This window comes from Mobula hypostoma, chromosome 2, assembly GCF_963921235.1.
Source record: "Mobula hypostoma chromosome 2, sMobHyp1.1, whole genome shotgun sequence".
Taxonomy (NCBI): domain Eukaryota; kingdom Metazoa; phylum Chordata; class Chondrichthyes; order Myliobatiformes; family Myliobatidae; genus Mobula; species Mobula hypostoma.
Genome location: NC_086098.1, coordinates 41,334,090 through 41,360,096, shown reverse-complemented (window position 1 = coordinate 41,360,096; position 26,007 = coordinate 41,334,090). Strand labels below are relative to the sequence as shown.

The following is a 26,007-nucleotide window of genomic DNA, read 5'->3' as shown; positions in this document are numbered from 1 at the left end:
CTATTGAAGTAAAGATGCCTCCCCATCAATGGTGCCCTCTCTCAGTACATCACTTATTGATTTTGTACCTGAGGAATTTCAACTAATGACCTTTGATTCGCAGCTGAAATTGCCTATCAATTAACTGTTGTACTGCCATTTCCCGAAAACCTCTGCTAATGCAGCAGATAGACGGATTAGGTAGTCAACCAAGATTTTCGATTTAGTTTTGAAACAGAAGAGGCAGGATATATGAACAGAGATAACATGTTTCTGTAACACTGCATCCCATCTAGTAAAGAAGCAGCTCGTCCAGATATATAGGCAGGCTAGAACAAATGAGGTACTTGAGTATTAGAAATGCAAGAGAATGCTAAAGAAATCAGGAGGACTAAAAGACATGAGATTGCCTTAGTAGAGAAGTTGAAGGACAATTCGAACGACTTCTACAGATATGTTAAGAGCAAAAGGAATGCAAGGGACAAAATTGGTCCACTAGAAGATCCTAATGGAAATCCATGCAAAGAGCCAAAAGAGATGGGGGAGATCTTATTTTACACCTCTATTTACTCGAGAGACAGACACAAAGTCTATAGATGCAAGGCGAAGCAGCAGTGAGGTCAAATAAGCCTATAAGCTTTGAGAGGCTGGTGAAGGACAATATCTGCAGCTTGCTACCAACCAAATTGGACCCCCTACAATTTGCCGACCGACACAACCGATTGCCACTGCTCAACACACCATCCTTACACATCTGGAGAAGAAGGATGCTTATGTGATAATGCTGTTCTTGGACTACAGTTCAGAATTCAACACCATAATTCCATCCAGGCTCAACAGGAAGTTCAGAGACCTTGGCCTTGACCCTGCCTTGTGCAGTTGGATCCTGGACTTCCTGCCAGATTGCTGGCAGTTGGTAAGAGTGGGCTCCCTCACCTCCAGCCCTCTGACTCTCCACACAGGAGCCCCTCAGGGCTGTGTACTGAGTCCCCTGGTTTACTCCCTGTGTCCCCATGACTGTGTAGCCACCCACAGCTCTAATCTGCTAAGTAAATTTGCAGATGACACTACATTGATTGGCCTCATCTCAAACAATAACGAGGTGGCCTACAGGGAAGAAGTCATCTCCGACACAATGGTGTCAAGAAAACAACTTCTCCCTCAATGTCGCAAAAACAAAGGAGCTGGTTGTGGATTACAGGAGGAATGGAGATGGGCTAACCCCTATTGACACCAGTGGATCTGGGGTTGAGATGGTAAACAGCTTTAGGTTAGTTGGCATCCACATCACTGATGATCTCACGTGGTCTGTAAACACCAGCTGTGTGGTGAAAAAGGCACAACAGTGTCTCTTTCACCTCAGATGGTTGAGGAAGTTTGGTATGGGCCCCCAAATTCTGAGAACTTTCTACAGGAGCACAATTGAGAGCATCCTGACTAGCTGCATCACTGCCTGATATGGGAACTGTACCTCCTGTAATTGCAGGGCTCAGCAGAGAGTGGTCCGGACAGCCCACCGTATCTATAGTTGTGAACTTTCCATGATTCAGGACATTTACAAAGACAGGTGTGAAAAAAAGAGCCCGAGGATCATTGCGGACCCAAGTTACCCCAACCACAATCTATTCCAGCTGCTACCATCCGGGAAACAGTACCGTGGCATAAAAGCCAGGACCAAAAGGCTCCGGGACAGCTTCTTCCACCTGGCCATCAGACTAATTAACTCACACTGATTTGCGTGTATTTCTATGTTACATTGACTGTTCTATTTATTATAATTATAAATTACAATGATTACACATTGCACATTTAGATGGAGACGTAACGTAAAAAGTTTTACTCCTCATGTATGTGAAGGATGTAAGAAATAAAAATCAATTCAATTCAAAGAGTTTTCAGAGAAGGAAGTGTTTGCTATCTTGGGGCAAAATCGGGTGGACAAATCCCCAAGACCTGACAAAGTATTCCTTCAGACCCTGTGGGAGGCTAGTGCAGAAATTGCAGAGACCCTGGAGAGGTATTTAAATTATTAGTAGCGACAGCTGAGGTACCAGAGGATTGGAGAAGAGCTAATGTTTGTTCTGCATTTAAGAAAGGCTCCATGAATAAACCAGGAAATTATCAGCTGGTGAACCTGACATCAACAGTGTTCTAAGGGACTGGATAAATGAGTATTTGGATAGACAGGGGCTGATTAAGGATAGTCAGCATGGATTTGTGTGCATAAGGACGTGTCTAACCAAACTTGGAGATTTTTGAGGAAGTTACCTGGAAAGTTGATGAAAGCAAGGCAATGGATGTTTTCTACATGGACTTTAAACAAGGCCTTTGACAAGGTCCCGCAGAGAAAGTTGGCATTCAAGATGGAGATGTAAACTGGACTAGACATTGGCTTTGTGAGAGAAGCCAGAAAGTGTTAGTAGATGGTTGCCCCTCTGACTGGAGGCCTATGACTAGTGGTGTGCCATGGAATTGGTACCGGATCATTTTATTTGTCATCTTCATCAATGGTCTGGATGATAATGTGATTAACTGGATCAGCAAATTTGTAGATGACACCAGCATTGGACCACAAGGAAAACTATCACAGCTTGCAGTAGGATCTGGACCAGCTGAAAAAATGGGCTGAAAATGGCAAATGGTATTTAATACAGCCAAGTGCGAGGAGTTGCACTTTGGGAGGACCAGCCAGAGTAGGTCTTACACAGTGAACGGTAGAGCACTGAGGAGTCTGGAAGAACAGAGAATAGTACAGCACAGTACAGGCCCTTCGGCCCACATTGTTGTGCCGACCCTCAAACCCTGCCTTCCACATAACCCCCCCACCTTAAATTCCTCCAAATACCTGTCTAGTCTCTTAAACTTCACTAGTGTATCTGCCTCCACCACTGACTCAGGCAGTGCATTCCATGCACCAACCACTCTGAGTAAAAAACCTTCCTCTAATATCCCCCTTGAACTTCCCACCCCTTACCTTAAAGCCACGTCCCCTTGTATTGAGCAGTGGTGCCCTGGAGAAGAGGAGCTGGCTATCCACTCTATCTATTCCTCTTAATATCTTGTATACCTCTATCATGTCTCCTCCCATCCTCCTTCTCTCCAAAGAGTAAAGCCCAAGCTCCTTTAATCTCTGATCATAATCCATACTCTCTAAACCAGGCAGCATCCTGGTAAATCTCCTCTGTACCCTTTCCAATGCTTCCACATCCTTCCGATAGTGAAGCGACCAGAACTGGACACAGTACTCCAAGTGTGGCCTAACCAGAGTTTTATAGAGCTGCATTATTACCTCGCGACTCTTAAACTCTATCCCTCTACTTATGAAAGCTAACACCCCATAAGCTTTCTTAACTACCCTATCCACCTGTGAGGCAACTTTCAGGGATCTGAAGAACAAAGGGATCTGAGAATACAGGTCTATAATCTATTGAAAGTGGCATCACAGGATCATAAAGAAAGCTTTTGGCACATTGGTCTTCAAAAATCAAAGTATTGAATACAGGAGATGGGATTTTATGATAAAATTGTATCTGACATTGTTGAGGTTTAATTTGGAGTACTGTAGGCAGTTTTGGTCTCTTGACTACAGGAAAGATGTAAATAAGATTGAAAGGGTAGAACGAAAATTTACAAGGATGTTGCTAAGACTGGAGGACCTGAGTTACATGGAAAGATTGACTCGATTAGAACTTTAATCCCTTGAACGTAAAAGATTGACGGAAGTTTTGAGAGGGGTAAACAAAATTACGAGGATAGGGTAAATGCAAGCAGGCTTTTTCCACTGAGGCTGAGTGAGATGACAACTAGAGGTCATGGGTTAAAGGAGAAAGGTGAAGTCTTTAAAGTGGAATATGAAAGGAAAATACTTCACTCAGAGGGTGGCGAGAGTTCAAGTGGTGGACGTGATTGCGATTTCAACGTTTAAGAGAAGGTACATGGAATGGAGGGACATGGAAGGCCATTGTCTGGGTGCAGGTTGATGGGACTGACAGTTGAAATGTCTTGACTTGGACCAGATGGGCCAATGGGCCTGATCCCTTAGTTTCAATTTAGTTTTCTCTGACTAAAGTGTGTGAATCCACCCAACTGGCTGTGCAATTCAGAATCCGATCATAGACTGTGCTGAATCAGCCTAACTCAGTGGAGCTGGTAAGAGATGGACAAGGTACTTGATTTCTAAATTTACCTCATTCCTTATGTCTGGAAATATAGTTTTAAAATTAATCCAAAATATAACAGGTTACCAACTCCCAACCATAATACAACAAAATACCGTACTGCACTGCAAAATAAGAGCAATCTCCTCTCCTTACCACTTGGATGGTTCAGATACTTATTCTTCTAAGATGCTGCTAACACTTTAATTATCAGTTTTCTTTCAATTCTAAACTCAGTATTTCCAACCAAAAGATTTTATCCCCAATATATCTCACATCTTCTTGTATTTCAAGTTCCAAGTTCTGGTGGTCTCCTTTCAGAGTACTAAGTTGTGCATGAACACATTCACATGCATCTTAACAAAACTAACATGAAAAACAGTCATACAAGCACAGTGTAATTTGGCCCATCACATCCATGCTACCCATTGTACCAACTTATATTAGTCCCAATTGGCCTTTGGCCTTCTGTAGCTTTGGCTATTCAAGTGCTTGTCTTGATGCTTCTGCAATATTGTAACTATACCTGCCTAAACCATCCTCTCATCAGTAAATTCCAGACTTAACCACTCAGGGTGTAAATATATTTCCCTTTGAACCCCTCCAAACCTCCTGTCTCACACCTTATAAGCAATACCCTTTTGGTTTGGACACATCCTCCGAAAGGAAAAAAAACCTTACCATCTATCTGGTCTGTATCTCACCCCAACAAAACTTTGTTTACTTCTGCCAAGTCACACCTCAGCCTCCTCCACTGCAGAGAAAACAAATTCAACTGCCCAATCAAAAAAAAGAGCTGATTGAGGATTACGGGAGGAACGGAGACAGGCTCGGCCCGATCAACATCAATGGGTCTGCAGTTGACAGGGTGAGTAGTTTCAAGTTCCTCAGTATACACATCATCAAAGATCTCAGCTGGACTGTGCTCACAAGCTTTGTGGCAAAAAAAGCACAGCAGCGTCTCTTCCACCTCAGGGGACTGAAGGAGTTCGGCATGGGCCCTCAAATCTTCTAGACTTTCTACAGGGGCACCATTGAGAGCATACTGACTGGCTGTATCACCACCTGGTAAGGGAACGGCACCAACCTTGATCGCTGGGCACTGCAGAGAGTGGTACGGACAGCCCAGCACATCTGTGGATGTGAACTTCCCTCCACTGAGGACATTTACAGCAGCGGGTGCAGAAAGAAGGGCTGGAAGATCATTGTGGTCACCAGTCACTCCAACCATAGACTGTTTTCAGCTCCCATCTGGCAAATGCTACCGCAGCATTAAAGCCAGGACCAAAAGCTATGGGACAGCTTCTTTCTACAAGCTTTTAAATTCACAAGTCTATACATTGCCGTGGAGTCATAACGCAAACATTTTTACTCCCTCACGTTGTGGCATGGATGCAAGATTTAAATAAATTCTAATTCTAATTCTTCTTGCAGATGAAGTGCTCCAGTTCAGGTCAGTATTCTGATGAATGTTGTCTGCACCCTTTTTATCATAATTATATCTTTCCCACATAGTGATTACCAGAAGTGCACACAAAACTCTGGACGCACTAATGTTTTATAATGTTGATGTTATGATTCCCGTAACTGAATGACAATCTGTTGCTGATGCAACGACAATAAATATAACAGGAAATTAAACTGTTCTTGAAGTTGGATTCTTTTCAGAAGAGATTAGCATTTCTATCTCTGGTTGGATGATAAGCAAAATTATGTACTGAATTAGCATTTTCACGATAATGACACCACCTTGTAAACATCACTTCAATTCCTTACAGCAGTAGAGTAGGCAGAGTGTCTGATACAAAAAGCAGCCTCCCACTCTGTGAAAAGCACGGAGCACATCTTTGTGTCTTGTTTCATTGAACAGGAATTTCTGGTTTACAATCCAGCAACCTCACTGGAAAGTATAATTCAGGATAACTGCGGATTTGCTCCCACTGCATGCTAAAAAAACGTCCTGAAAATTTATATTTTTTCAGCTGTTTAATGCAGGTGTGGAAATTGCAGCATTGGATCTGTCACATCCCACATCTTTGCAAAATTCATCCTGTCAAAGTCCACACAGTCGACAAAACGGTGACCAAGCGGTGAACAAATAAATAAAGCCTCCAGCCTGTCAATTATGCAGCTATTACAGTAAAAGATGTACTCCACGTGTTATAAGTTATCCTTTCTCCCCTTAAAAAGGAGTCTGGTGCTTAGACAATGGACAAAGGAAGATTTTAATAAAAGCAGTCAGATCATCTAGCTCCTAAATGTTCCCACTTCATCCAAAACTACTTGCCTGTGGTCCCTTTACTCAGAAACAACCTACTCCAGTCAAATGAAAGTCCCAGTCTTATTCTTGCCCCAATTTAGAACTGAACCTGTGAATCAGTTCTAAACCTTTCCATATTATCTTAAAACTAATAAAACTATGGTTAATGGTCCCAAAAGCTCACTTCAATCACTCGCCTCACCATATCGCCCTAGATTAGGTTAAGCTTTACCCTCTTCTTAATAGGGTTCTCTTACATGTTACCCAAGTAAACTTTCCTAAACAAGCTTAACAAATTCCACTACATCTAAGCTCACAACAGAATGGCAGTCCTCAGCTTTGTCAGAAAAGTTAAAATCCCCTAGTATGACAACCTTACTATATACAGTATAGATCATAAGATATAGGAGCAGAATTAGGCCATTTGCCCCATCCAGTTTGCTCCACCATTCTACATAGGCTCTCAACCCAATCCCCCTGCCTTCCCCACGTATCCTTTGATGCCCTTACCCCTTCCCCACCAAATCCAGAATCTACCCACCTCCGCTTTAAATACACCCAATGACTTGGCATCCACAGCCGCCTGTTGCAATGAATTTCACAAATTCACCACACTGACTGAAGAAATTCCTCCTCATCATTGTTCTAAAGCAGGGGTTCCCAACTCCTTTTATGCCATGGATTCCTACCATTAACTGAGGGGTCCGTGACCCCAGGTTGGGAACCCCTGATAAAGGGACCTCCTTCTGAAGATGTGTCCTCTGGTCCGAAACACTCCCATGATTGGAAATAAACTCTCCACATCCACCCTCCCTCTCTAGGCATTTCAATTTTGGGTAGGTTTCAATGAGATTCCCCCCCTCCTTATTTTTTCTAAACTCCAGTGAGTACAGCACCAGGGCCATTGAAAGCTCCTCATATATTAATGCTTTCATTACAGATTATTATCACAAACTTCTGTGGATCCTCTCATTGCCATTCCATCCTTTCTTAGATATTGGGCAAAAAAAAACTATTCACTTTATTTACATCCCTCAGCCAAAATCACTCCAATTATTGTGCTTCTACTTGTGGCATTCTTCCAACACCGCACAATCACCCTGCATGTTTGTTCCTCTGAATCACGTTGACTATCTGGGGGCCGAGCGTACAATCCCAATAATTATCCTCCTCCTATTCTCATTTCCACCCATACATCTTCACTGGATGTCCTTCAGTAATTTCATCTCTCATTATTGCTGTGGCATACTCCTTGATCAAAAATGCAGATCTGCCCATCTCTATCCTGCCCAAAGAGGCAACAGTTATCACAGTACATTAGTAAGGGGGCTCATGTTAAATGAGGTTTATTGTCATTTAACTGATTTGAAAAGTTGTCGTTCCTATACGCATTATATATGTTATATACGTACATGTATATAATGTATTTAGAAACAAGACAACATTTCTTCAAACCAGGTTGTAAAGCACATAACGCACAATAACTTTTGAAGGTAAGAATAAAAATCTACAGATGAATCACACATAAATAACAAACGAAAGTGCATTAATATTAAACTTTGTAAGGTACAGAACAGATTAACCAGTGACACTTCGAATACAATGAAGCCAGAAGTTCAGAAGCCTGATGGCCTGGAGAAGAAACTGTTTCTTATCCTGACTGTTCTTGTTTTTATGCATCGTAGTCTCCTGCCTGATGGTAGAAAGTCAAAGAGGATGCTGGATGGATGGGTGGGATCCTTAATAATACTAAAGGATTCTCCTTTTACATCCTGAAATATCTGTGCCCCTTAATTCTGGTTAATTAATAATTGCAAGGATACTACTTGTTTATACTGCATACTATAATGCCTACCCCTTGCTTTAGGGAGTTATGGACACATATGTTAGAACAGTTAAAACAAGATGAATCACAATGATTATCCAATTAAGAAACTGTTTTAACTAAGCTTGTCTGAGTAAAACTAGAGTCCATTTTTTTATATCCCTCACACCTGAAAGGGTTACGGAAAGGATAGTTTCTTCCACCACCCCCAAATACATTTGCCTATTCTCCTTCAGTCTCTACCAACCACTTCATTAGCTATGAACAGCAGCAAATTGCTTTTGCTGCCTACTAGTTCTCAAATACTAAATGAAAAAAATCAAAAAATAAATAATAACTGCCATCAGAAATGAGTGTTTTCATTCCAGGGAAACTAGGATTCATGGACCTAACACTACCAATTGCATACTCCAAGAACCTATGAATTTTTAGGAAGGCTCCACCACTTTCAAGGTTCCAAAGAAACACTGAAGCCATGGGCAAGACCTAATTCGAACAACACCAAATTCACAAAATCTCCCAAAAAGACGGCGAATTTTAAGGGCTAATTGCAAGATATTCTCATTGATTATATTAGTATCTCTGAGTTAGAAGATAAGACTGGTAACCAGATTTGCAGTAAATCCTTATAGCAGGTTACAAGTAAAGGAATTGGTAACATTTGTAAGTAATTTTGAAATGACTGGACAGTAACACAAGTTTGAAACTTCAGTTATCATGTGGTAAAATAGCCAAAAACAAACATGACTTTGTCAAGCAATGTGGATGATCTCAAGACGTTGCTAAGCACTTCACTGTTAATAAATGTCTGAAATAATCCCTGGTTTTTGTACGCAAACGCGGTAGCCAACTGAATGGGGCATTTACTTGCATGATGTTGTGCAGCAACAAACCATATGTTGTAATGTGAGCATTATTAAAAGTAAGTTAATACTAATTAGGATAATGGGGGGGGGTGGTTTACTTCCGTTTCTTTGACTTCCGGTGTGCTCTGTATATGGTGTTCCTGCCATGCCGTACGGGTTGTGAAAGCCTCTGTATATACACAACGGTTTTGAAGTTCAAGATAAAGTTGTTTCTTGGGCATGAAGTTGTCGAGTGTGCCTTTTTCAAAGTAGAAGTTACTACATATTTTTGGCAACGAGGTGAACCAGTTTTGTGAACATATCAGTATGTTTTTCAAACGGGAGCTTTGCGTTTCAGATGGCTACGTTTGGAACTATCAGGGAATTTCTGGAAGGAAACGAGAACTGGCCGGAGTATGAGGAAAGGTTGGGACACTTTTTCTGTGCTAATGGAATTACTGAGGAGGCTAAGAAGCGCTCTATTCTCCTGAGTGTGTGTGGGGCATAGAGTTACAAGCTGATAAGGAATTTAGTCGCACCACGGAAACCAGGGGACATTCCATATAATGAACTGGTCAAGCTTGTGGGGAACCACTACAATCCGAAACTTTCTGTGATCGTCCAACGGCCTAAGTTTCACAGCCGTTTCAGGAAGCCAGGTCAGTCTGTGGCCAATTTTGTGGCCGAGCTTCGGCAGCTGTCAGAGCATTGTGACTTCAGAGCGGTGTTGGGTGACATGCTCCATGATCGATTGGTATGTAGCATTAATAATGACGGCATACAACGCCGCCTGTTAGAGGAAACCCCACTGTTGACTTTCAAGAAAGCCTTAGAGATTGCCCAAGGCATGGAGATGGCTGCTAATAATGTCAAGGATATCCAGAAAGGACATGGGGGGGGGGGGGTCGCAGTCGGCGGCAGTGCACCAAGTCAGGAGGGAGACTGGTAAACAGGCAAAGCGGGTGGAATGTTTCCGGTGTGGAGGGACGCACTATGCAAATGATTGCAAATTCAAAGATACTGTCTGCCATGCTTGTAGCAAAGGGACATTTAGCTAAAAAGTGCAGAAGTTCAAAGGGTAAGATTAAGCCTGGGCAGAGAAAGCTCAACAGACTCAGGCAGCCACACACCATCTAGAAGAAGCAGATGAAGAGGCAGCGTGTGTCTACAACGTGTTTACAGTGGAAACAGATGAGGAACCTCCTGAACCATATTATGCCACAGTTACTGTCAGGGGAAAGGACATTAAGTTTGAGATTGATTCAGGGGCTACTGCATCGGTTATTAGTGAGGAGACCGACAGGAGGACATGGGGGTCCAACCTGCCTCCCATTAGACCGTCAAAGCTCAAACTTAGGATCTATATGAGGCAGCCCATACCTCATTTAGGGGTGTTATATGTGGACAATTTCAGCCGGGGGTCAGAAGGCTGAAGCCAGGCTAATGATAGCTAAGGGCAGGGGACCCAGTCCTGCTCCAAGTCAAGACTTTTCTTTTACAAGGTTGGCCCAATGTCGTGGAAGGAGAGGAACTGAGGCCTTATGCCAAACGCAAGACAGAACTGAGTCCGCAGGATGGCTGCGTTTTCTGCGGGGCGAGGGTCATCGTGCCTCCCCCTGGCCGTTCGCAGATCGTGGAGGAAATTCATGAGACTCATCCAGGGGTGTCTTGAATGAAAAGCCTTGCAAGATCCTATGTTTCGTGGCCAAGAATGGATCAGGATCTGGAGAACAAGATAAAATCGTGCATGCAATGTCAAACTAATCAAAATATGCCACCACCAGCTCCTTTGCACCCATGGGAGTGGCCAGACCACCCCTGGTCTAGGCTACATTTGGACTTTGCTGGCCCTTTTATGGGGTAGATGTTTCTTGTAATGGTAGATGCACATTCTAAATGGATCGAAGCTCACATCATGAGCAACATCACAGCCCCCTCAACCATAGACAAACTCAGGCAAGTGTTTGCAGTCCACGGCTTGCCTGATACTTTGGTCACTGATAATGGCCCGACGTTCACCAGTGAACTGTTCAGTGAGTTCACGCAGCAGAATGGCATCATCACATTCGGACGGCCCCTTTCCACCCAGCCTCCAATGGTTTGGCTGAGCGGGCTGTTCAGACAGTGAAGGAAGGCCTGAAGCGGATGACAGGGGACTCTCTTAGCATTCGGCTTTCACCTTTCCTGTTTAAATACCGCTTCACACCACAGACTACGACTGCCCACACTCCAGCAGAGATGCTGATGGGACGTAGGCCCAAGTCAAGATTGGACCTGCTGCCCCCGGACATGAAGGCGAAAGTGGAGAGAAAGCAGGAAAAGCAGAAGGAGGGACATGATCAATACGTGTGAGAGAGGCAGTTAAAACCGTGATGACAATGTCTATGTGAGAAACAATCAGCAATAGCTGCCTGGGGTTATTCTTAAGCAGGGTGGTCCCGTCTCCTGTTATTAAGCTGATTGATGAGTGTGTTTTCCGCAGACATCAGGACCATGTGAGCCTGCGTCATGATACCAGCTCAGAGGCCAACAGTTCCATGGAGTTTCCATTTCTGAGACAGACTACGGTGGACACATGTCCACCAGTGACTTTGCCAGAGAGCGAGACGCTGGCAGAGGGGTCGGGGTCCCCTGAGGAGGATGGACATTCTCACGCAGACACACAGACCCCTCTCATGCCCCCAAAACCAGATCCACCCAAAACACCCTCACCAGTGGTGCCTGCTGGGTCACCGGGGGTAGTGCGCAGATCACAGCACACTCGTAAACCTCCTGACAGACCGAATCTTTGACGGGACAGTTTAATGTTGAATCTGTCACATTTTCCAGATGTTTTGTATTGATAACTGTTGCTGAGATACTAGTATAAGTTTTCAGTGGTACGCAAGTTAATAACACCACCGCTTTTATTTCCTCGTTCTTTTACATTTGAGGATGCTGGATTTTAAAGGGGAGAAGTGTTGTAATGTGAGCATTATTAAAAGTAAGTTAATACTAATTAGGATAATGGTTGGGGGGGGGGGGGGTTTACTTCCGTTTCTTTGACTTCTGGTGGGCTTTGTATATAGTGTGCCTGCCATGCCATACGGGTTGTGAAAGCCTCTGTATATACACAACGGTTCTGAAGTTCGAGATAAAGTCGCTTCTTGGGCATCGAGTGTGCCTTTTTCAAAGTAGAAGGTACTACACCATATTATTACTAAAATTAGATAAATACACTGCTGTGTTATACTAGGCCCAAGCACAATGGCCTCTGAAATGTCAACAGTTCTGTAGAAGCTGGCACACGGTAAAGATGATTGATGAAGATACCAGCTCTGTTGAAAACTAACGACCTACTGATGTCCTACACAGTATGCAGGAAGGACCCATATGCATTACAATTGAAGGAAGTGTCACCATGATATCCACCAACAATGACATTCTACTGTTTAATTTGCCTGCAAGTTTCCACCTGTCGGATATGCTGCTGTGTTACTGACTCCGTGCTAACTCTGACTTCACAAGGTCACCAGTAGCTCGGCCACTGTGCTTGGGCTCGAGTGAGATAGGGTAGCTGGATAATTGGTGCTGACAGTGAAGAGCTAACTCCGGAGTCCTTTCTTCATCATTGTGAATCTTCTTCTGCAAAGACATGTTGCAAAGGAAAACAAAAAAAAAGAACTGGCATTGCACATTTTACACTGGATCAGTTGTTCATAAATTCCAAACATTGAAAACTGCCTCAACTCAAACATCCATTACACTTACACTGCAGTCAGGAATATTTCTATATTAATATACATATATTAATATAAAATATAGAATATAATATAGGAAGGCTTGGATTAATCGTTAAGTTAAAAAATCTTCACAATATCATCAGCTGAAGGGCCCATCCTGTGCTATAATGTTCTATGTTCTACTACAGAAATCATCCACAAAGATTAATTTTTTGTGTTTCTACTTTCAACATCCAAAAATTATACAGTTTGCAACTTGAGCAATATTTTGCAATTTATTAAACCTGATACTGAAACAAGTTAATAGTAGGATTTCAATCCAAATAAATCACGCAAGCTTATAAAATTGTCAAAATTTCTACCATTGTTGTGTTGTCACCTTACTGGTAAATAGCAAGTCAGAAAATGAGAACATAAAATGTACCACATAACAGACTTCATTAATAACAGTTCTGGTTAAAAAAAAATGGTAAATGATCACGGCAAACAACGAAAAGGCAAGTGAAGGTGAGGCTGAGCCAAAGGTCGAAGCATGTGAGTGCAATGCAAAGTTGGAGCAAGGTCAAGACTTCTTCGAGGAGAAGAAATCGGAGCGAGGTCGAGGTGTATTTGAGACGGAGTCAGGGCATGCGGAGCGGAGAAAAGTCGAAGTGAAGAAGATTCAGAGCCTGTCCACCCAAACCAAGAGGGAGGTTTGATTAAGAACCAGCCCGATTTGGAACGGTCAAGTATAGGCTGAAACATAGCTGTGGGGTCCGGGCCCAGAGCGTATCAATGCGATAGGGAATGGGTCCTAGTGCGAGGGACAACCCCATGTTTAGACGGGCCATATAGATTGAAAAGACAGGGCATCAGGACCAGAGGCAAAGGTCAGGCCAGTTCTGCTCGCTGCTCCACAACATTTACGCTGCTATGTGATGAACTGAGGTTCAGGCCATGGCATGCCCTGGGCTTCACACCGGAGGATTCATTTTTCATAATTGCTTACTTCTATTGTTAGCAGGATTTGCTTTTCTCCCCCCTCTCTCTGCTTCTATTGTTAGCAGGATTTGCTTTTCTTCCCCCTCTTTCTGCTTCTATTGTTAGCAGGATTTGCTTTTCTCCCCCCTCTCTCTGCTTCTATTGTTAGCAGGATTTGCTTTTCTCCCCCCTCTCTCTGCTTCTATTGTTAGCAGGATTTGCTTTTCTCCCCCCTCTCTCTGCTTCTATTGTTAGCAGGATTTGCTTTTCTCCCCCCTCTCTCTGCGCATTGGGTGTTTGTTGGTCTCTGAAAAAAAGGGTTCTTTTGGGTTTCTTGTTTTATGGCTGCCTGTAAGGAGACGATTCACAAGGTTGTGTAATGTATACTTCAAATTAACTTAGTTCATTTATTTCCAATTCATCAAATAAGCTTAAGCTTTGTTTGCCTTACTGGACATTTGCCCACAACCCCCAAACTCCTGTCCTCCTAACACATTTCATATGCCCCCTCAGCCTAAACTTCTCGTCTCGTTGGTTATTCAGAGCACTCCGCGGTTTTCCTTGACTCTATGTACAAATGCGCTTTTGCCTTTCTTTCCCAATTTTACATTGTCAATCTCATCAAAGGAACAAAGTCCAGGTTCAATGTGGTCAGGTTCCTTAATTCCATGCTGTTGAACTTTAAGATTTTTATCTTAGGGGAAGGATTTTTGTTTCAGATGCAAACAATGCTGAGTGACTTCATTTATTTTTCTTGCAGCCAGACTTTTGGCAGAGGTGGGCATCATCAGTTCTGTGCTGAGCAGGTGACTCGTTCAGAAACAGATCCATATGGAGAAGAGCAACAGAAAGTTTTCATACCAAAATCTAGATAGCCATCAATGACCTGAAACTAAACCATAACTATTTTAAAGTGATGCACTGTAAAGAAAAGTGTTTACTTGAGAATCATTAATAACTACTCAAAGGTGAAGGGCTGCAAGCAATTATATCTCATCAGGAGAGAGAATCATCTAATCCTTCAAGTCTCAACCAGTATTGTCTCTACTAACAGCTTTGGCTGATCTCACCCTCCCACTCACTCTCAGAGCATTTATCATTCATTCCCTTTTCTTAAAAAAACCAACTACTTTAATTCCTTCATTAAAGCAAGCAGAGTTTCTGAAAGTTTTCAGTGAGAGTACTACTGCCAGGCCAGAATCACCACCTAAATACATGTAACATATTTTAAAACTGCTTCATTACCTTTTAATGACTCACTTGAAATTCATTTGTTGTGGCAGTACAGTGAAAGACAAAAGATTATGGCCACAATAAAAAAAAGACAGTGCAAAAGAGGTAGTGAGGCTGTTTGGAAATCTGACAGTGGAGAGTAGAAGCTGTTTCTGAAGTGTTGAGTGTGCACGTTGAGGCTCCTGTACCTCCTCTTGAAGGCAGTAATGAGAGAAGGGCATGTCTCAGATGGCGAGGCTTCCTACTGATGGTTGCTGCCATCTCAAGGCATTGTGCTTTGAAGATGATTTTGACTGAAGGGGTAGAGAGTGGGGAGGAAGTTTGTACCCACGATGGGGCTGCCTGAATCGACAACCCTTTGCAGTCTCCACGTATAAGAGCCTCCACAGCAGCCAGCAATGCAACTAGTCAGAATGCTCTCCACAGATTTGGTAATAAGTCTTTGGTGACATATCAAATCTCCTCAATCTCTCAGGAAGCATACATGCTAGCATGCCTTCTTCATGATTGCATCAATATGTTGGATCCAGGATAGGTCCTCTGAGATGCTGCCGTTCAGGAATTTGAAGCTGCTCACCCTTTCCACTTCTGATCCTTCTCTAAGGAATGGTGTGTGTTCCCTTGCTGTAGCTGAGTGCAAGGCTGTTGTTGTGACACCACTCAATCAACTGATCCATTCCACTCCTGCATTCCTCCTCATTGCCATTGGAGATCCTGCCAACAATAATGCTTTCACTGGTGAATTTATAGACGAGTACTTGACCTGTGACTAGCCACACAGTCATGAGCGTAGACAGAGTAGAGTAGGGATTAGTTTTAAAAACATACACAGGTCAGAATTTACTTCTTTGCTCCATCAACGCAGCAGTGGATTGGGGATGTTTTCTTGACCACCCCTCTTATTCCTGCTGTGGGAAGTGACATTCTACCTGCCCATGATAGAATCATGTTCAAATGAAAGATGAATCATATGCCCCTTTGATTATAGCACAGAAACACAGGATGTCACAGAGATTTATTCCTAGTTCACAAAGCTGCAAATGCAGCAGAATCATAATTTAAAACAAGTTCAAAGTCTGTCATACTGGCTTCCCAAAGGCTTCAAATACTTAGTTATTTCATAGAAAATACAGAGACCGGCCAACATCCAGTCACTCTGTCTCCTCCAATTGATCCCCTTGCAAGTGTAAATAGATTTAAATAAACTTGAGTGGTAACATTAATTGAGACGACATGATAGTTATGGTTGTTAGACCTGCAAATATTCACCTAAGATAACTAAAAATTTAGTCTAAAAAAAAACTAAAAAAAGGTTCCTAGCTTTGGGATTTTGATCCATCTACGTTGGAGAAGAATGGTCAATAGGGAGGTATAAAATAAATGATCGCGAGAATTGAATCGAAAATGAGAGATCACACCTCTTTAACACATTGAGAAGAGTGACAGGAGTTTAAACTGTATTACATAAGGAACAGGATAGATACAAGGCTTTTCTCATCCTTCTCCTGTCAGTAATCAACTCCAATATAGACCGAGATTTGTATGTTACTGGTGTTCATCCTCTGGACCATTTCTTCACTGGCCAGAGTTAACATAATATAAAGACAACTATCTTAATACAAATTCTTCTCCCTTCCTCCAACTATAAAGCAATTTGCCTGTCATAGGTTATATGAGTTGGGTTGTCAATCAAAGCTTTGTCCTGCTAAAAACAGTCTTCTTTCCAGCTCTTTTGTGCAACAGATGCCTAATTTCTCATCCTCTAAATTAACATATATCATTATGGCCATTCACTATTTGGGCCATGCCCTCTTCTTGAAGCTGACGTTAGGCAGGAGGTACAGTAGCCTGGAGGCCTACATCTCAAGGTTCAACAACAGTTTCTTCTCCATTGCCAAAAACTATTTTTGTATAATCTAATAATTTCAAAATTTCGCAAAATTTCAGGCACAAAAACTAATTCCACTAGCCCCAGAGCAAAATGTCATCTCCCTTGCCAATTGTAATCATCAGCACAAATTCTGGAAATCCACCTTTCTGCCCTGGTTAAGGATCAACAATTCAAAGGAATACAACAAAAGCTTGAAATTAGATAAAACCTTTAACAGAGGAAACTGTCACTCCTTAACAAGAATCACATCTGCATCTCCTGGGAAATGCACCAGTGTTTGTTGCAAACCATGTTTAGGACTCCATGTGAACATCCAAAGCCATGCCACCCCTCAAGGCTGCTCCACTATCTCATATGATCAACACTGATGTATAGCCTCACATTTCTGTCAGCCCATTGTAACTGATCACTCCCTTGTTAATCATAGAAACATAGAAAACCTACAGCACAATACAGGCCCTCCAGCCCACAATGCTGTGCTGCACATGTACTTACTTTGGAAATTACCTAGGGTTAATAGACTCTACTTTTTTAAGCTCCATGTACCTATCCAGAGACCCTATTGTATCCGCCTCTACCACCGTCGCCGGCAGCCCATTCCACGCACTCACCACTCTCTGCGTAAAAAACTTACCCTGACATCTCCTCTGTGCCTACTTCCAAGCACCTTAAAATTTTGCCTTCTTGTGTTAGCCATTTCAGCCCTGGGAAAAAGGACTATCCACATGATCAATGCCTCTCATCATCTTCTACACCTCTGTCAGGTCACCTATCATCCTCCGTCACACCAAGGAGAAAAGGCCAAGTTCACTCAATCTGTTCTTGAAAGGAATGCTCCCCAATCCAGGCAACATCCTTCTAAATCTCCTCTGCACCCTTCCTATAGTTTCCACATCCTTCCTATAGTGAGGTGACCAGAATTGAGCATAGTACTCCAAGTGGTGTCTGGCCGGGGTCCTATATAGCTGTAACATTACCTCTTGGCTCTTAATCTCGATCCCAGGATTGATGAAGGCCAATGCACTGTATGCCTTCTTAACTCACAGAATCAACCTGCGCAGCAGCTTTGAGTGTCCTATGGACTCGGACCGCAAGATCCCTCTGATCCTCCACACTACCAAGAGTCTTACCATTAATACTATATATTGCTATCATATCTGACCTACCAAAATGAACCACCTCACGCTTAACTGAGTTGAATTTCATCTGCCACTTCTCAGCCCAGTTTTACATCGATGTCCCACTATAACCTCTGACAGCCCTCCACACTATCCACAGCAACCTAACCTTTTCAGCAAATTATGAAGCCCATCCCTCCACTTCCTCATCCAGGTCATTTATAAAAATCACTAAGAAAATGGGTCCCAGAACAGATCCTGAGGCACAGCACTCATCACTGACCTCCATGCAGAATATGACCCGTCTACAGCCACTCTTTGCCTTCTGTGGGCAAGCCAATTCTGGATCCACAAAGCAATGTCCCCTTGGATCCCATGCCTCCTTACTTTCTCAATAATCCTGGCATGGGATACCTTATCAAATGCCTTGCTGAAATCCATACACACTACATCTACTGCTCTACCTTCATCAACATGTTTAGTCACATCCTCAAAAAAAATCATGCATTTATCTAGCTCTGCTTTAAAAAAAAATCAAAGTTTCTGTTTCCACTGCCTTTTTTTAAAACATATCCAAAGACTCACAACCATCAGGAAAAATATTCCACTATGTCTGTCATTAGTGGGCTATCCTCTAGCTTAAGTAGTGTCACCTGGTTCCCATGCCAACTCCTCATCCAACAGAAACATCCTTGTGTCAAATGGAAAAGGAATCTTCTTGAAACATACACTGATACTTCCTTCATTACACTGTCTTCATTTCTGGAGCAGTGCCTATGTTTCTTGACAATCTTTTAAATATGTCCAAGAATCATTTGGTGGTAGTTACTGTTCTGTTTGGCTTAACCATTATGACTGGATAACAGGACAATAATGTGATATATTATATTATTCAGAATGTTGAATATTCATGCCTCGTGTGTTTTCACCACATACAGAAGCAATTGTGTGTGGTGCCATTTAACTTCATTACAAAGAGTATTTAGTCAAACATGATTATCCATCTCAAAAAGCAGCTATAGTGAATCCAGAATTAGCAAATAGTGTTGGAAATATTAAAGAACACACCAGGTTTGCAAGTTTTCATTCATTTTGTTGTCTAACAACTACAACCAACAAGAAAAATTCAAAATATTAAGTTGTGTAAAACCTGGTGCCTTGTCAAAGAATAATAATTGATTTAAAGTAATGATAGAAAATTATTAATTCTAAATAATGTAACATTTTATATTCAGAGCTTCACATGCTAGCCAGAAAATCTCTGAAGCAAAATGCAAAAGGTAACAATTTACTCAATTGCTATGTTGGATTGTTGACCCAAAACATTAAGTATTAGAACAAAGTACACTCACGCACATGACAGTGTAAGGCTTTCTTCTTGTAGAAATGAGGAAAAGGATGGCTGAGATGTTAACAAGCTTGACCAACCAAACATAATAAGGTATTTGTTATCCCAGGTCCGTGATCAATTTACCTCTCAGTTATTTTAGGAAAATCAAACATGAATTGTCTAGTTCGGGTTTTCTATCCTGGTGGCAAAAATAGAAGGGAAGGATAACTATGGAAACATAGCTTGGTGAGTTCCTGAGCAGAATGATAACTATGGAAACATACCTTGGTGACTTCCTAAGCAGAATGCTGCAGTGCAAGTCTCTACCCAGATTCATGTGGAAAAATCAGGGACAAAATTTATTCTGTTTTTGTGGGTATTAGCAACAAATTCCTCTTTTTTCAAATTCAGACTAACAGGTTGTAACAATTAAATTTGGCAAATCTCACATGATTTTATGTCCTTGTTTACTGGTTTTCCAATAAATTTCACAGCTCTGTTTTGTTTTGCCTCAATCTGTCAAAAAGGGTGACTACTCCACCTACCAAAATGATTAGAAAAACACACTTGTCCTTATAAACACAGGAGAGGTCTAATGTTAAGCTGCAATTTTCTAATACATTTGATCAAACTCATTCCAACAATCTGACTGAGGTATTTTCAAAGTCCCTGGGTTGGGCTGGGGAATGGCTTGTTATATTATGTACAATCTATAGGTAATAATTGTTTCATGAGCATTTTAAACATCATTAACCTTTGTGCTATTGTTTAAAACTTCTATGAATACATTGCATTTTAAGAGTCCAATTTATTTTCACAAAAATACCTGTGGGAAAACTTCAAGAATCAAAATGCTACAGACAAAGAAATTCTACAGTGTCAAAAGTAATTTGTAGAGGACCATATTGGAGCGGAAAATTATTCCTCTTGAAAATTCAAATTGTATTTAACAACTTAATTTTAATTTAATACATTTTCAAGCAGAAGCAATTTTAAAGCTATATTGTCATACAACTAACAGCTTCCTGATACATTGTTCAAATTTCAGAGCTATACAACAAGATCATTCATTACAAATTTAACTTTTTTTTTATAATGGTAAAAAAAGGTGATCCTTATGATAACTGAACAAAGTCAACCCATTAATTGTGCAAATTAATCAAGAATTTTAAAACACGTCTCCTGTCAAGTGAATGAACTGAAAATTTCTTTGCTTCCAAAAGCTATTCTCTGGGACTATATGAATACTTACTGAAGAATGGCAATGTATTAAAAAGGTCTTCAATGGTGCACACACACAATAGCATGGATTAATTAGAGGCAGCCAATATGGACTAGTAAAGGGTAGGTCTGTTTGACTATTCTGTTTCTCATCATATTAAAGATGAAAATAATTGAATGGATAAATATAAAAAAACTTTAATGTGACAAATGTTGGCGTGTGGCCAAGTGGTTAAGGTGTTCGTCTAGTGATTCAAAGGTCACTAGCTCGAGCCTTGGCTGAGGCAGCTTGTGTGTCCTTAAGCAAGGCACTTAACCACACATTGCTCTGCGACGACACCGGTGCCAAGCTGTATGGGTCCTAATGCCCTTCCCTTGGACAACATCAGTGACATGGAGAGGGGAAACTTGCAGCATGGGCAACTGCTGGTCTTCCATACAACCTTGCCCAGGCCTGCGCCCTAGAAACCTTCCAAGGCACAAATCCATGGTCTCATGAGACTAACAGATGTCTGTATATAAATGTGACAAAGACAAAAATCTCTCATCTGTTTACAGGATACAAACATTACTGAATTTGCAAGACTGGAAATTTCAAAGCTGTTGGCTGTGGCATCTTAAATGTGCCATTTAATTCTTACCAAACATAATATTATTGTGCTCACCCATGATATAAAGTACCCCACATGTACATATATCAAAGAAATTTCCAGTCCCTGCACAAGACAGAATCTATTTAAAATTTCTTTGCAAGCTGAACAAACTAAAGTGGAGTCCAGTTAATTGGGCCATAGGCTAAATCAGGGCATCCACTTATTTGGGAAAATTCTTAAAGAACAAAAACTAATCGATAACATAGCAGAAATTCCCTACCTTTATTTGGGACACAATGCTGCTTAATAGGGACAAGACACTGTTGCCAGACAGCTTCTAACCAGCATCAGTCACGTGCACTTGTGTGGCTGTTAGACACAACACCATGCTTAGCTTGAACAGTTTCTAAGTTGGGGCACTTGTGTATGTTTATTCACATTATTCTTGTGCGTATGGAACAGCCACACAAGAATAATGTGAGCTGCCTTAATGACTATCGCCCAGTAGCACTCACATCTACAGTGATGAAATGCTTTGAGAGGTTGGTCATGATTAGGATGAACTCCTGCCTCAGCAGGGACCTGGACCAATTACAATTTGCCTATCGCCACAATAGGTCAATGGCAGATGCAATCTCAATAGCTCTTCACACAGCTTTAGACCACCTGGATAACGCAAACAGGATGCTGTTCATCGACTATAGCTCAGCATTTAATGCCATCATTCCCACAATGCTGATTGAGAAGTTGCAGAACCTGGGCTGCTGTACCTCCCTCTGCAATTGGATCCTCAACCTCCTAACCAGAAAACCACAATCTGTGCAGATTGGTGATAACATCTCCTCCTCGCTGACAATCAACACTGGTGCAACTCCGGGATGTGTGCTTAACCCACTGCTCTACTCTCTGTATACATACGACTATGTGGGTAGGCATAGCTCAAATACCACCTATAAATTTGTTGACGATACAACCAGTGTTGGTAGAATCTCAGATGGTGAGAAGAGGGCGTACAGGAGCAAGATATGCCAACTAGTGGAGTGGTGTTGCAGCAACAACCTGGCACTCAACGTCAGTTAGACGAAACAGCTGATTATGGACTTCAGGAAGGATAAGACGAAGGAACACATACCAATCGTCATAGAGGGATCAGAAGTGGAGAGGTTGAGCAGTTTCAAGTTGCTGGGTATCAAGATCTCGGAGGATCTAACCAGGTCCCAACATATTGATGCAGTTATAAAGAAGGCAAAACAGCGGCTATACTTCATTAGCAGTTTGAAGAGATTTGGTATGTCAATAAATATACTCAAAAACTTCTACAGATGTACCATGGACAGCACTCTGACAGGCTGCATCACTGTCGGTATGGGGGGGGGAGCTACTGCACAGAACCAAAAGAAACTGCAGAGGATTGTAAATTTAGTTGGCTCCATCTTGGGCACTAGCCTACAAAGTTCCCAGGACATCTTCAAGGAGCGGTATCTCAGAAAGGCAGCATCCATTATTAAGGACCTCCAACACCCAGGGCATGCCCTCTTCTTACTGTTACAATTCAGGTAGGAGGTTCAGAAGCCTGAAGGCACACACTCAGCGATTCAGGAACAGTTTCTTCCCCTCTGCCATCAGTTTCCTAAATGGATATTGAAACCTTGAACATCATCTCACTTTTTTTAATATATAGTACAGTTGACCTTCACTAATCTGACTACCTGTAATCTGGTTCCTTCGATAATCCGGCACTGATTTCAAATTTTCTGCGCAACTGTAATTTCAAATTTCCTGGGCCACCGTACCAATCTGCTGCGCACTGTTTTGGTTGCACTAGATCTGTTCACATGTTGGCATGCTCTTGTAAGCACAGACAGGCGATTCTTGCTTGTTTTCCTGCATTTATCATTATCATTTGTGTGAGGTGCGGCCGCCCGGCACCTGCCCGTCTCACCCGCCACTGGCAGGGGAGCTGGCGCATGCTGGGCTGGTCCGCCTTCTCGCCTACCTGTCAACAGTCGCGTACTGTCCTCTGGCGTCGCCCGGCCAGCGCTCTGTTCTCTTCTGCCTACGACCTCAGATCAGACGTGGCGACCCGCTGAATTTAAGCATATTACTAAGCGGAGGAAAAGAAACTAACGAGGATTCCCTCAGTAACTGCAAGTGAAGAGGGAAGAGCCCGGTGCCTAATCCCCGGCCACCTGGCGGTCACATGAAACATAGCGTGTAGAAGACCTCCTTTCGCCGACTTCTGCTTACCCAGATGTGCTGCCACTAACATCAACTGTTTTTGAAGAAACTGTTGTGCCAGTTTCAGCACCAGTTCCTGATGCTTCACTCACTTTTCAAGATGAAGATGTTGATGATCCTGACAACCCCACACTTGCAGACATGTAACTTTGCCTGAAGGTATATTAAACATCTCACTTTGAAAGCAGAAGTGCTCAACTGTTCTGTATAACTTAATTCCTGTACATTTACCTGCACCCTTTATTTCGTCTATGCCTGTACAGTATATTACTTTACTAAAATTTCACTTGCTACTCATTTAATATTTCTGTTTCATTATTATCTAACTTGTACTGATTTACATGATATTTTAAAGGTATGATGAGGCGGTTAGCTATTGCTTAATGTAAACCTTCTGTAATTTGGCATTTTCATTAATCCGGCACTCCTCAGGTCCCAATGGTGCCGGATTAGTGAACGTCGACCTGTATTTCTGTTTTTTGCTAAATCTTTAATCTATTCCATACACGTATACTGTAATTTATTTATTTATTTATTATTGATATTTTATTTTGTGTTTTTTTTCTATATTATGTATTGCATTGTACTGCGGCTAAGTTAACAAATTTCATGTCACATGCCGGTGATAATAAATCTGATTCCGATTCTATTTATGTTATGTTATCCATTTGGGCCAACAGACGCCAATTCATAAAGCAATGATTTTTGACAATTTTATTCTTTATTTTGACTTTAAATAATTTAAGACCCTTGCCAAAAAGCCACAAAAAGATTTAACACTAGCCAACAATATTACCCTAATGAACACTGGATGAATTCTTATGTCGATAACTATTTGGAACTAATACAGATTTTTAATACTGCAGTAGTATTTGTAATGTTCTAATTTGTTCTAGCGATAATGTGACATTAATAAACCTATTTACCATTCACTGCAGACACAAGACGCTACAGATGCTGGAATCTCGAGTAACAGACAAAATGCTGATGAAGTCAGCAGGTCAGACAGCATCAGCAAAGGGACATGGGCTGTCAACACTTAAGGAAGAGACCTTCATCTGAAATAAAAGATAGCGGGGAGATAGTCAGTATAAAGGGGTTAGCGAAAGGGATGGAGCAAGAGCTGGCAAGTGATACAAGACCATAAAACACAGGAGTAGTATGAGGCCATTCAGCCCATTGAGTCCGCTCCGCCATTTCATCATGGCTGATCCCACTTAACCCCTTACACCTGCCCTCTTACCATACCCCTGATGCCCTGAAAAATCAGGAATCTATCAACTTCCACTTCAAATACGCTCACGGACTTGGCCTCCCACAGTCTTTGACAGAGCATTCCACAAGTTCACCACTCTTTGGCTAAGAAAATTCCTCCTTACTTCTGTTCTAAATGGTCACCCCTCAATATTGAGTCTGTACCATCCAGTTCTGGATACCCCCACCACAGGAAATATCCTCTCCACATCCACCCTATCTAGTCCTTTCAACATTCGGTAGGTATCAATGAGATTTCCCCCCCCCCCGCCCCCGGCATTCTTCTAAATCCCAGTGAGTACAGGCCCAGAGCTGCCAAACGCTCCTCTATTAACCACTTCATTCCCAGAATCATCCTCGTGAACTTCCTCTGGACTCTCTCCAATGACAATACATTCTCTGAGATAAGGGGCCCAAAACTGTTGATAATACTCCAAGTGTGGCCTGACTAGTGTCTTATGCAGCCTCTGAATTATCTCCTTGCTTTTATATTCTATTCCCCTTGAAATAAATGCCAACATTGCCTTTGCCTTCTTTACCACAGACTCATTTGGTGAATTAACCTTCTGGAAGTCTTGCAAAAGGACTCCTAGGTACCTCTGCACCTCTGATGTTTGAATTTTCTCCCCATTTATATAATATTCTGCACTATTGTTCCTTTTACCAAAATGAATCACGCATTTCCCAACACCATATTCCATCTGCCACTTTTTTGCCCATTCTTCCAATTTGTCAAAGTCCTGCTGCAATCACATTGCTTCCTCAACACTAGCTACCCCTTCACCTATATTTGTATCATCCGCAAACTTCACCAAAAAGCCATCAATTCCATTATCCAAATCATTGACAAACAATGTGAAAAGTAGCGGTCCCAGTACTGATCCATGAGGAATACCACTTGTCACAGGCAGTCAACCAGAAAAGACCCCCTTTATTCCTACTTGCTGCCTCTTGCCTCTCAGCCATTCCTCTACCCATGCCAGTATCTTTCCTGTAACACCATAGGATTTTATCTTGTTAAGCAGCCTTATGTGTGGCACCTTATCAAATGCCTTCTGAAAATCCAAGTAAATGACATCCATTGCCTCTCCTTTGTCCACTCAGCTTGTTACTTCCTTGAAGAACTCTATTATTTCTTTCTTTTTTTGTATTTTCACAGTTTATTGTCTTTTGCACACTGGTTGAATGTCCAGTTGGTGCAGTATTTCATTGATAGTATTATGGTTATTTTATTATGGATTTATTGAGTATTCCCGTAAGAAAACAAACCTCAAGTTTGTATATTTGTTTAAAGTACATGTACTTTACTAAATTTTACTTTGAACTTTCAACTAAACTCCCAAATGATTACCTGCCGTTTCCCATTCTCCAGAATCACCTG

At 41.9% G+C, this 26,007-nt stretch overlaps 1 protein-coding gene across 2 annotated transcripts in view; it reads right to left on the bottom strand.

Annotated features, from left to right (window-relative positions):
• Positions 1-26,007, bottom strand: part of LOC134339515 (dystrobrevin beta) — a 587,877-nt gene that overhangs the window by 407,823 nt on the left and 154,047 nt on the right. The window lies entirely within an intron of this gene.